Source organism: Antechinus flavipes, chromosome 4, assembly GCF_016432865.1.
Source record: "Antechinus flavipes isolate AdamAnt ecotype Samford, QLD, Australia chromosome 4, AdamAnt_v2, whole genome shotgun sequence".
In the NCBI taxonomy this organism is placed as follows: Eukaryota; Metazoa; Chordata; class Mammalia; order Dasyuromorphia; family Dasyuridae; genus Antechinus; species Antechinus flavipes.
In genome coordinates, this window is record NC_067401.1 from 416550158 (window position 1) to 416562988 (window position 12831).

Below are 12831 nucleotides of genomic sequence, written 5' to 3' on the forward strand. Positions count from 1 at the left end.
CTGGGTTGAACTAGATGATCTCTGGGATCCCTTAACTCTGAGGTCCTCTGTGAAAATGGGTTAAGGTTCAGTGATACCCACCTATCAAGTCCCACAAGGTATTGAGCCACCACAAGGAATGCTACCAAGACTGCTCCCAAATCTCTGTGAGACTAGATTTGTTACAGTGAAGTAGTAGGCACATCAAAAACTCTTTAAAAACATAAACTTTGACCATCTTCTGGTGATAGGTATAAAAGAAATATCCATTAGTTTACCTTGACAGACACACCTAGTCTTGTATCCTCTAGACCAAATGGCCTTCCTGTATTTCATTTTGCAGAGGCAAACTTGGGTGTGGTTTATGTAAGTTATCAAAAGGATACAAGTTTATTGGTAACAAAATCCAAGTTTGTCTTGGTCTCCTCAGTCTTTAGAACTACTTGGCTCTGACTAAAGTCCCCTAACTTCCGGTATTATGAGAGTATATCTCACTTCAATAAAATGTATCTATTTTATTATTAATAGAGAATTTTTTAGATTACAAATGGCATTGCTCTGCTCCTACTCTGAGACAATAATCAACTAAGACAACTATTGAAATTAACTATTTAAAGAGAAAGAAAAAGAGGAAGCAAAATCTAAGACCTGAAGATTTTGGCTTTAGGGTTATACCAATGAAAAGAAATCGACACAAAGGATAGGAGTTTAAGTTCTTAAAGCAAAGAAAACAAAGGGAATTTCAGTAAAGACTCAAAATTCAGAGGAGATAAAAAGCAGACTTCAAGGCTATGTGAGAGCCACTATTGTTAAAAGACATGGAATGAAAGCCCAAGAATAATCAACTCAATCTAAAATACCCAGATGCCCAAAAGATGATTTAAAAAAAAAAAAAAAAAAAGCAATACCATTTTGATGTTTTTTTTTTGTTTGCTCTCTCATCCAAAACATCTTAAACCTTCCACCTCCCAGATGGAGGTGGGGATAGGGGTGGAAAGATCATTTTTTCAACTTTTAATTTGCCTACACAAGATAAAACCGTTCTTGAAGTTCTAGGGAATCAGACAAAACAATTCAATGTCACATTTTAACCAGCCAGAGGGAAAGCTGTGCTTTTCATGGTTGCCTTTTTATTTCTATGTATGGCTGTTGCAGCGTGTTACTTAAGAGTCAGAGACTGAAGGTCTGGATCACTCTCTTGGGTCTCTTTACTATTCCTTAACTGCTTATGCATTTTCCAGGGGCTGATATACACACTGCTGACTGCCTGCAGTTCTGAGGATCTAGGTCTTTTTTTTTCCCCCCCTCTTCTCTTCCTTATCTTACTCTAGAGCTCTGTGAGACAACATACCCCATGGAACCCATGAATTTCTTCTTGCCCTTGGGCACAAGATGAAACCAACTCCACAAATTCCTTCATGGATCCTTCTAAGAAGATCCAATAGGCCATCCTGCCACAACTTCCTTGGGCCTGCAGGTTTTCATTTTCCCCCTATTTTAATCTGGTAGTCAAAGCATTGGGAGATAGAAATGAGCTATTATTTCCAATCTGCACTGGTCTTACTGGAGCTTGAGCAGATAATTTAGATTCTATGTGCTTCTGTTTATTTCTGGGGTATAGGAGAGAAATGGGACTAATACTTTTCTTTATATACCTGAAAGAATTAAGATTAAAGTAAGAAAGAATAAACCATGTGTGGTAATAACAAAGCATAGATTTATTCAGTATAATAAAGTGTATGAAGAACTTTCCTTATGACAAGCCTGTGAGAAGTACAAGCACCACAATTTCCATTTTTATAGATAAAGAAACTGAGGCTTGGGATGGCATGACCAAACTGTCCCCAGACTTAAACCTAGTAGTCCTGATTAAACCCAGCATTTTGTTCACTATATTGATGCTTTTGAGGTCTATTTGCTTAGACCCAATCACTTGGAACCAAGTTCCTATTTTAATACAAGTTATTATTTTATTATATAAATAGTACTTACCCAGTTTATCTACTTCAATCATGTTTACCTATGGAATTCTTCTCCCAGAATAAAAGATATAAGAAAGAAATTGCTTCTACGTTAACTGAATTAGATTCGAAGATTATTTTTTGTCAGACAAATGCCTGAAGCTCAGAAAGCTTAATGAAATTTTCCAAGATTAAGCAGCCTCCTATAGTGGAAATTCCAGATTACTAGTTTTGGGATTAGGTGAAATTTACTAGATGTGTGACCATAGACAAGTCTGTTTCCTTTTCTGCTAAAAAGATGAGAGGTCATCGACAGCATCTTCTCCAGAGGGTTATAGTGAAGATCAAATGAGACAATGAACTTTAAAGTTTGCAAGCCTTAAAATCCAATCTGCAATTCATCAGCTTTGAGAAAGTCACTGCTGCTTTATGGAGCAATAGTTAGTAATTACAAGATGCTTTTAAGCATTCACAAGTTACAAATTCTTTACCCACCCAAATAAATGGTGTGGCCATCTGCTACAACAGGTATTATCTTATAAAATAATCTCATGACTTTACAGCTGCCCTTTGTTACCTGGTTCTGAAATACACAGATAACACAATACTTATAAATCCTGAGTTAAAATTTATTTATGAACCAAAGTTATCTCTAGGCTGGTCAGTGCAATGAACATTTATTAAGAGCCTACTGTTATCCAATTTATAGTCTTAAAGAAATGTCTGAGGGAGGTGCTGAAAGGCTTTCCTAGGGTCACAGGCCCAATTTGGGAACACTGTTCAATTAAAAAAAAGCATTTAGTAAACACCTGCTAAATATCAGGCACCGTGCTAAAACACAAAAAAAGATAAAAGACATCTTCGCCGGGACAGAAACTTCCATTCATCTTTAGCAGTGATCTTTTGCTTATTATTATTATTATTTTTCTCATTCACACCCAGAAATGGAACCCTGCATGAAATGCAAACTTGCACCTTTTCTTTCCTTTTTCCTTCCTTTCTTTCCTATCCTTCCTTTCCTTAAGTTCTGTCCTACTCTGAAAAGTGTCAGCCCGACATAAAACAAAACAAAGCAATGTGCCTGCAAATTATGCCCAGCACAGGCCTTTAGGTGCCTCTGCTAATGTCCCACCGCCAGAAGGGTCAAAGCAGCACCAACACGGAGGGAGGAACGAGGTCCAAAAAATCCGCTAGCGAAAATAACACTGAGATGCTCTGCGGGGGGATGGGGGGGGCAGGAAGCCTCTGGGGGCGATGGGGAGTCGGAAACTCGAGCCCACCGACAGGAGACGGGCGGCCGGGAGCATCCTCAGGTGCGGCCCACCTCCGGCAGCCTCGGCACGGTGCCCGACTCGCACCCCACAGTGGGCCGAGCCCACCCTCCCGGGGGCTGATCTGAGCCGCGGCAGCGCCGGCAGCGGCGCGCCTCCGTCCCCGGCGCAGGTCCCGGTACAGACGCCAGGCTGAGCCGCCGCCGCCGGGACCTGCTCGAGCCGGGGCACCGCTGCTACCCGCTCACAGCGCGGTTAAGGCCGGGAGTGCCCCTGTGCGCCCGGGGGTCCGGCGGCCCCACAGCCCCGGAAGCCAGGGGGTCCCCGAGCCCGGGGCCCGTCCCGAGGCAGAGCCGCAGGGGTCGCACCGCCCGCCGGCCGGGCTCCTCCCACCCCTCCCCGGCTCACCTGCCTGCCCCGCCGGCCCTAGTAGCGCTCCATGGCCGTCCGCGGCGCGGCCTCGCCTCCGTCGGGGAGGGCCAGCCCGCGCTCGGCGGCCGCCCGCGCTCACCGCCCGCCGCGTCCGCGGCCGCAGCCGCAGCCGCCACTCGCGCTCAGCCCCAGCCGGGCCATCCCCGGCCCCGCTCCCCGCGCCCGCCGTCCCCACACCGTCCCTCCCTCCCCCTCCGCGGGCCCCGGCGATGGTAGCGTCCTAGCGTCACGCCTCTCGCGAAGCCAATCAGAAAGCTCCGCCGTCGCCTCTTCTCCTTCCCCAGCCCCCCTCCCGGCCTCCCGTGGGCGGGTCCGCGGGATCTAACGCGCTCCCGGGCCCCGCCCCCGAGGCCCCGCCCCCGTTGCTCATTAACCATTAACCCCTTCCCTTCCGCGCCCGGCCGCGCTTAACCTTCTCGGGCCCGGTCCCCGTGGGGGTCGTCCCCTGCGGAGCACTACTCTTCGCCCGCCTCTCCCCCCGCGCGAATCGCACGAGTCTCTCCCGCGGCTCAGGCCCCGTTCTGCTGCGCCGTGGTTCGCCCCTGCGCCCCCGAACCTCCGTCGGAGTCCAGCCTTCGAGTCTCCGGTTAATCCCGCGTCTCCAGGAGGCCCCTTAGCGTGCCCTTGCCCTTCCTGCTTCAGCCATAGCAATAGTAACACAGTTATCCTAATTCGTTATTGACATTATCAGAGCAACACAGTATCGAGGGCCCTTTCCAGATTTCATGGGCTTTGCAGCCTTAGTAACTGAATAATATTATTATATTAGTAATTGTATTATTGACAGAGTTATAACATTCGGCGTTTATGGAGCACTTTCTGCATCTCCTGCGTTTGCAAACTTAGTAATAGAAATAATAAAATAATTTAATAGAAATTTTATTATTGATATTATAGTAACACTTGGCGTTTATGGAGCACTCTGCATTTCATGCGTTTTGCAGCCTTAGTAATAGAAATAATAAAATAATAGAAATTCTATCATTGACATTATTATAGTAACACTTGGCATTTATGGGGCACTTGCCAGATTTGGGGACACTTGGCAGCTTTAGTGATTGTAATAGTAATATTGTTATATTAGCAATTCTATTGTTGACATCATAATAGTTGCACTTGGCATTTATGGAGCGCTCTCCAAATTTCTTGCAGCCTTAGGAATAGCAATAATAATATTGTTAGGAATTCAGTTATTGACGTTATCATAGTAACGCTTGAAATTGATGGCGCACGTTCCAGATTTCCTGTCCCTAGCGTCATCTGACCCTCCCAATCCTGCGGGTTGGGTACTAGAGGTACATCACAATTTTAGGGACTCCCTGAGTCTCAGGGAGGTTCAGCAATCTGCCTCTCTGGTCACGCAGCTAGTTAGAAGTGCGATTTCAACCCAGGACTTTTCTGATTTTTTAAAGGACTTTCTGAGCTAGTTCTACTACATGCTACTAGCTCTTCCTTCCCCCTTGCAGCCTGTGATGTGGGTTTCCTGGATATGTAGCGGGCTTAGGAAGGGTAGCGGGTTAGTGGGAATCAGGGTTTACTGATTGATCGGAATACATGGAAAGCATGAAACTGTCATGAAGCCGGGGAGAAGAGAGAGAAGGAAAGGGAATGGAGGGTGAGTTTTCAGTAGTTCAGCAATTCATCTATAACTTGTAGTCTTAGAAAGATGTCTGGGGCACTGAAAAGTTAGACAACTAGTTATGTGTTTGAAGCAGCATTTGAATTCAGGTCTTCCAGACTGCAAGGACTTTAGTCTTTCTATCAGCTAAACTGCCTTTTTTTTAGGATAAGCAACAACAAAAAACATGTTACCAAATAACTGTAGAGTCAGAAAAAGAAGTTGGGGGTGGGGGGAGAATATAGGAAGGCCTCCAGTATTTTGGGTGGACCACTTGTGTAAGATTAATGAGAGACAATCTACTTAACAGCTTCCTTTTCTTCCTTATCCCACATTTTCTCCTTTGCTCCAGCATGTTATGAGCAGGTAGCCTTTCTCCTTGCCAACTAAGGCTAATCCATTCACTTGTGTACTTGATCCCATCCTATTCAGTTTCTTCTGAGAACTCACCCCAGGTGAAAACCTCCAGATCCAGAGTTTGTGTTCTGTCTCTGTCTCCTTCTCACTTTCTTCTTCTCTTCCTTATTCCTCTTCCTCTTTCTCCTTTTTCTTCCTCTTCCTCCTTCCTGTTCTACTTCTTCTTTTGTTTCTCTCCCCTTTCATCTATACTATCTTTAATCTTTCCCTAGCTATTAGCTCCTGCCCATTACCTGCAAACTTACCTTGCTCTCCCCGTCTTTTTAAAAATAAAATAAACCCTTGAATTTATTCATCCATCTTCTTAAATTATTTTTCCAATATCCTTCCTCCCTTTCATTGTTGAATTCTTAGAAAAAGCTATCCAGGGTTCTTGTTTTCCATTTTCTGTCCTCTCATAAATTTCTCAATTCCTTGAAATCTGGTTTTCAGCCTCACTGTTCAATTGAAACAACTCCAAAGTTACCAATAATTCTAAAGCCCTTTGGCAGAAAAGACTTCTGGACTTCACTACAGATTTTAGTTCTGTTGACCATCTTTCCAAACTTGGTAATTTATCCTACATTTTGGTCAATATGTTGATAAACTTTTCTAGATTTAGGGAGTTTGGAATCCAGACTATATACATGCATTCTATCACCAAGCCCTTACTGTTAGACAAATACAGTAATAATCATATTATTCCACACACTATCCAAAGTGGTAACTGTCAAAGGGTAAATGAGGCTTTTTCTCACTGAGTTGACATGGGAGAAGTTGATTCTCTCTATAGCTGCCTTGCACTTCATCTCTCACTCAGTCCTCTCTAATCTGTATTGCTATACTAAGCAATGACCTAGATTGCCACTACCAAGGATCACGCTGCTGTGGCACCCCTTTCTTGAAGCTGGACTGCTCTCACACAAACCCTGGAGGCCATGATAGCCACATTTATGCTCAAACTGTCCTCTGCATACCACTCTCCATGCACGTCTTCCCTGGCCTTCCATCAAAATTTGCCTCAGGCTTAAGAATTCCTAATTATAACCCCATAAATGAGACTATGGAACAGAGATTAAGGAAAGATACAGAGTACCCCAATATTTCAGAACAGAGAGTGATCACTTTCAATTTAGAAAAAAAGCTTTCCACACTAATTGTATGCCCAACATCAACCTGAATGCTGAAGGGGTATTTTAAAAAATATTCTATATGAAACCAGGTCCTTGTCTTTAGGAACTTACAATACAGGTAAGAAACAGAACATGAATATATTTTTAATATTTCAATAGCTCTGATCTCACAATTCAAGCACTCCTTAAAATGGGACAATTTCAACCCATCTAAGACTTCTCATATTCAACAGAAATAGCAAAAGAGGTTAGTATATGATTAAATGCCAAAGACCGATCGAAAGATGAATGATGTGAGCAATAGTTCCACTAGGTATAGTTGTAAAGTGTTTGTAGATAATAAGACCTGAATTCAATCTAGGCTCAGATACTTACTAGCTATGAGACTATGAGCAAGTCACTTTACTTCCTTCTGCTATAGTTTCTTCAACTGTAAAGTAGGGATGATAGCACCGACTTTGCAGAGCTGTTGTAAGGATCAAATAAGATAATAAAAGTCATAGCAGTGTCTTAGAAGTGTCTTCTAAGGAGCTTCATAAATGCTTGTTCTCTTTCTTTCAATGGATGATATAACACCAAATAAAAATGAATGATATTGAAAAGAATTTATGATGTTCTCTTACTGATATCTATAGCAATTCAAAAGTGCTTAGTGGTGACAAGTCACACTGGAAAAACAAAGTGGATGAAAAATACATATTGCATAGACTAACATTCAATTGGAGAGGAAGCTCAAGGAATTGCTTTATCAATATGAATGTATACAGTGAGAAAAGAGCTGGATTTAGATTGAGTAGGGCTTGGATTTGATTCCCAGTTCTGCCACCTACTATCTGTGGTATTTAAATAACTTGGTCTCTTCATTATCTAATCTATCTTCCACAGAAATACCTCAATTATCTTTCTAAATCGAAGATCTCTCCCCTGCTCCCAAATCTTCAGTAGCTTTCTATGGCTCTAGAATAAATTGCAAATATCTCTTAGCATTTAAGACTCAAAAATCTGGCTCCACTTGTGCTTTTTCAGCCTTATCTCCCATGTATCTCTATATTTGAATACCGAGTTCGGACAAATTAACCATTCCAGACATTACTAGAATTCAGTAGTCCACCACCCTTTTCCTCCCATGTATTTCCACAAGCTATTCCTTTGGATAATTAGAATTATTACCTCTTCACTGCCACTTCTCAGAATAAAGGCTTAGCTCTAAGAACCTGAAGCCTTTCTTTTGACCACTCTCTCGTCAATTAATCTTGCATTAATTTTTTTTTAATCTTGCATTAATTTATTTGATTCTGTGAACCAATTCTTCCAGTCTAAGGCTGTGTGGCAGAGGAGATAGAAAGCTGACTTTGGCATCAGGAAGACCTAAATTCAAGACCTGCCTCTTTTGTATTGCTGTTGAACATATCTGATCTTTCAATCTTAATGGTTCACACCCTCAGTGTCACCCTCAACTATTTGTGCTCCTTTATCACACACATTGCTGAATCTCCTTTCTATGTTCACAACATTTCAACCCCTTCTCTCCACTCACACAGACACTATCTAGTGCAGGTTTTCATCACCTTTCCCCCTTGAGTATTGTATTGATACCTCTGTGATATTAAAGGCAAGGAGAAAGGCTACCTGCTCATAGTAGTTATTATTACTGCAATAATTTCCTATTTGTTCTCTCTTCCCTCAAGCCTCTCCCTACTTCCCATTCTCCATATTACTTTGGCAGCTGACAAAGAATTTTTTCTCAATAATATTTTATTTTTCAAATTACACATTCATTTTTTTAAAAAATTATTTATTTATTGCAAAGCAATTTAGGGTTCAGTGACTTGCTCAGGGGCACATGGCTAGTAAGTGCCTGAGGCTATATTTGAATTCAGGTCCTCCTGATTCCAGGGACTATGCTCTATCTATTGTACCATTTAGCTGCCCTTCATTTTTGTAAGATTTTGAGTTCCAGGTTTTTTCTCTCTCCCTCCCTTACCTTACCTCTCCCCAAGACAGAAAGCAATCTGATATAGGTTATATATGTACAATTATTTTGAATATATTTCCATATTTGTCATGTAGTGAAAGAAGAATCAGAACAAAAGAGAAAAAAAAAAAAAAACATGAGATAGGAAAACAACAGCAACAAAAAGATGAAAATAGTAGTTTCAATCTGCCTCGCTTAAATCTAATTTACACAGGGGTCAAGAAACAACTCTTGTGATATCACTGGTTCTCTTCAAGAAGGAAGGAAAGTAATAACAACAAACCTCTAACTTCCAGGATCAATATAAAGTCCTCTATTTGCCTTTTAAAGCACCTCACAATTTAACCCTTTCCCATCTTTTCAATCTTCTTATATGTTATTCTCCTCCACACTTCCAGAATCCAGCCAGTCTCTTATTTGCCGGTCCTCAGACAAGCTAGCCTACCTTTGTGTCCCCTAACTTCCACATCTGGGAGGATCTCCCTCCTCACGAAAAAATCCCTGACTTCCTTTAAGATTTAGCTCTAAAGCCATCTTCTATAACAGATCTTTCCTGGTTCCCATAGCCGCAGGTATTTTCCTTTGAAGGTCATTTTGTATCTACTGTTTTTTTATCTTGTATATGGACTATTTGTACCCCACCCGTGGCAGAGCATTCCAAGCTTATCTTGGTCTGATCAGCCAAAGATGAACACACTGTAACTTGACTCTAACAGTGATAACATTTGGAGGATAACAACCAACCAACCAGCTATCTCTTATTTTGTATATACTGATTTATGTATAAATTGCCTACTACATTATAAAGTAAACTCCATGAATACGTGGACTTTTCAATATTTCTTTGTGTCTCCACTTGGCAAAAGTATTTAATTAATACTTTTTTGATCGATCAGCCAATTTTTGATTGTATCAGTTATACAAACTGGCTATGTAATCCCTGGAAAGCCTCTCAGTGTCTCTCCCTGACTCGTCCCTGGCAACTCTTTTAGACCATACATTGGGAAACAGTAACTGATCTGTATCTGTAAAGAGAATTTCCTTACCATGAGTTTGCTACAGGAATGAACAACAGTTCACTTGGTGGAAGATAAAACCCCAGGAGGTGAAGCACTATTTTGACTTTATCACAATCGTAGAATCATCAAGATAACGAATAACCCAAGAGAAACGAACTATTCCCAGTGCAGCAATGCATGAAAAGAAGGCTGCATTAGGTTCACAATAACTATTGATACAGAAGGGACTGTTTCATTATCTTTATATCTCTAGAACCTGGCACATTGCCTACCATACCACATTGTAGGAGTTCAAGAAATGCTTTTGGAATTGAATTCTAAACAAAATCTCCCCTAATCCTAACTTTGACAGGGAGAAAGGATATAAACTCACTGTGTGACTGCCACATAGGAATTTTTGCTGAGAATATTTCTGCATAGAAAGGAAGGTGGGATCATTCACATAGCATAAATCAATCAATCCACAAATATTCATTAAGCACCTATTATGTCCCTGGTATCATGCTGGGCACTGGGGTTATAGAGACAAAAATGAAATAGTCCCTACCCTTGAATTGCCTATATTCTATCAGGGAAACAACATATACATAGTTTGTAAGTATATATAAACTAAGTACAAAGTAAATGGGGGAGGTAGGGAAAACATGATACTAGTACCTAGGGTAGGAGTTAGGAAAGGCTTTATAGAGAGTGCTGCTTGAGCAGAGTTCTGAAGGAAACTGAATCAGAGGTGAGAAGGGAGAGCATTGTAAGCATGAGGATAGTCAGTGTACAAAGTAGAGAAGGGAGATAAAGAAACAGCAAAAAGATCAGTTTGACTGGATTGGTAAGTACATGGAAGGGAGTAAAGTATAATACAGTTGGAGAGGTTAGTTTGGGTCAAGTTGGGATGAGCTTTAAAACTTAGACAGAGAAATCTGTATTTGATCCTGGAGATAATAGGGAGCCAACAAAATTTGTTGGTCAAATCTATACTTAAAAAAATTATTTTGGCACTCTGTGGAGGATGGAAACCAATTAGAAGATAATTCCAACAGCTCATTTGAGAGGTGATAAGGACCTGGAGAAAATGGTAGCCGCATAATTATAGAGAAGGGAATGTATGAAAAAAATTGAACAATAAGATTTGCTAATGGATTGGGTATATAAATGAGGGCTAAAAAAAATTGTTATCAAGGATAACAATGGGATAAAAAACCTTTTTTGACTGGAAGGATGTTGGTGACCTCAGCAGACATATGGAAAAGGGGTTTTAGGGAAAAGATACTCATTTAGATTTTACATACACTGAGTATTAGAAAGAGAAATGACAAATGGGTGGCTTGAGTATTGTATTGATACCTCTGTGATATTAAAATGACAACTGGAAGAAGGATTCCAATGCACTGGGTGGATCCATTATTTATGGAAAAACATGGGCAAAACCCAACACAGAATGAGAAAGTATGTCTTAATCTGCCTAGTAGAAGGAATAGTCATATGGATAAAATCATATATCTTTTAAAATATAAAAATAAGCCATATCACAATTATCACAAAAAGATTTTGTTGCATCTTTTTGTCCTAGAAATGTGTATTTAATAGGGGAGACTGGAGGTGGGTGGGAAGGAGACTAGTCAGTGGGAATCCAGTCCTTAGAGGATATGCAATTATGTTGCTTGGTATCTGTCTGGTATCAATGCTCAGGTGAGCCTGTTTCAGGAAGTAGGAGACTAAAGGAAACTTATCTCTCTGTGTGGGTTTTCTTGGACTGTTTCCTGTTGGCTTACTGAGTGGTGCTTTAATTTGACCTATGAGCTAGAACTAATTACGCACACAAAAAAAAAGAACAGGTCCCTTTCTCTTCCTAGGTAGTATCTGACTTTGCTATATAAATGTTAGCTATTCTGCTGAGACTTGTGGGTGAAGGGATCCCAGGTTCTCTCCACTTAAGCCACTATCTTTATACCTTTGCCCCTTTTGCCAATTCTTCCTGATTTTATGCAGATGATTGTCGAATGAGGGCATAACCTTGTGAGTTTTCAAGGATAGGAAGAATCGTCAGGGTTTCAACAACAGGAACCAATATCATTTCCTCCAACCAAGCAGTAACTCTCGAGCTTCTCAATCCCTTTGTAAAAGCTAAATGATGTTCCTTGTTTCATTGATAACAATTGCTATGATATTTACCAGGTTAATAGTGAGGCGATATTGAGAAATCAACTGTCAGTTGATACTGGGGATGATAATAGTTGATCAAAATGGTAGTGGGGAAATATTAACTGATTGGTGATTTTTGAAGGAACCCTAATTGAGGACCTATGAGTGATAACATTTGAAAAAGACATCTCCAAATCCTTGAGATTATCCTTAAAACCCTGTGGGGGAAATACTTTTCCTTTTGAAAAAGAGTAGCTTTACTCTGGGTATCCAACCTGCTATTTAGAGGATTGGATTGGATTGGGAGAAAGAACCCAGAGCCTATAGGCACCTATAGGTGCTAAATATATTTACTTGCAAACAGCTGTTCTAATTGATTCTTTCTCTCCCACATGGAGACACCATAAAAATGGTGTCTCAATTCTAAACAAAATCTCCCCTAACCCTAACTTTGACAGGGACAAAGGATGTAAACTCATTATGTAACTGCCACATAGAAGGCATTTAATAAATGCTCATTCACTGAGTGATTGCCTCACATTATTTTGGGGTCACAGACCTTGAAAGAACCTGAGGAGTTCGTCTAGTTCATTGCATTGCTTTCAAGAATATAGACAAAAGGCTCAGGCTATTTACAATTAAAAACTCAGAGCAGATCCCAGGTTCCTTTTAGGCTTCAGCAAATTTTTAATTGTAAGGGGGCAAATTACAAAACTAATGAGATATAAAGGTGCATCTTTCTCAGATGACATTTGCATTTAGAGTATAAACCCCATTTTAAATATAAGCAGATCATAACATTTCACTCCAAGATGCATTTCCATCTGGTAGAGGGTGAGGATCTTTTATATATGAGTAAATCATTCTTTACCTGATAAAGGATTTGCATTTGAAAAGGCCATAGAAGA

General features: G+C 40.8%; 1 protein-coding gene across 1 annotated transcript in view; it reads right to left on the minus strand.

The window, feature by feature from the left end:
• FAM20B (FAM20B glycosaminoglycan xylosylkinase) overlaps positions 1–3723 on the minus strand; it is a 37787-nt gene extending 34064 nt beyond the window's left edge. The window contains exon 1 of the mRNA XM_051998864.1: positions 3620–3723. The gene's annotated coding sequence lies outside the window, so the exon portion shown is untranslated. The remainder of the gene's footprint in view (positions 1–3619) is intronic.
• Between the last annotated feature and the right edge of the window lie 9108 nt (positions 3724–12831).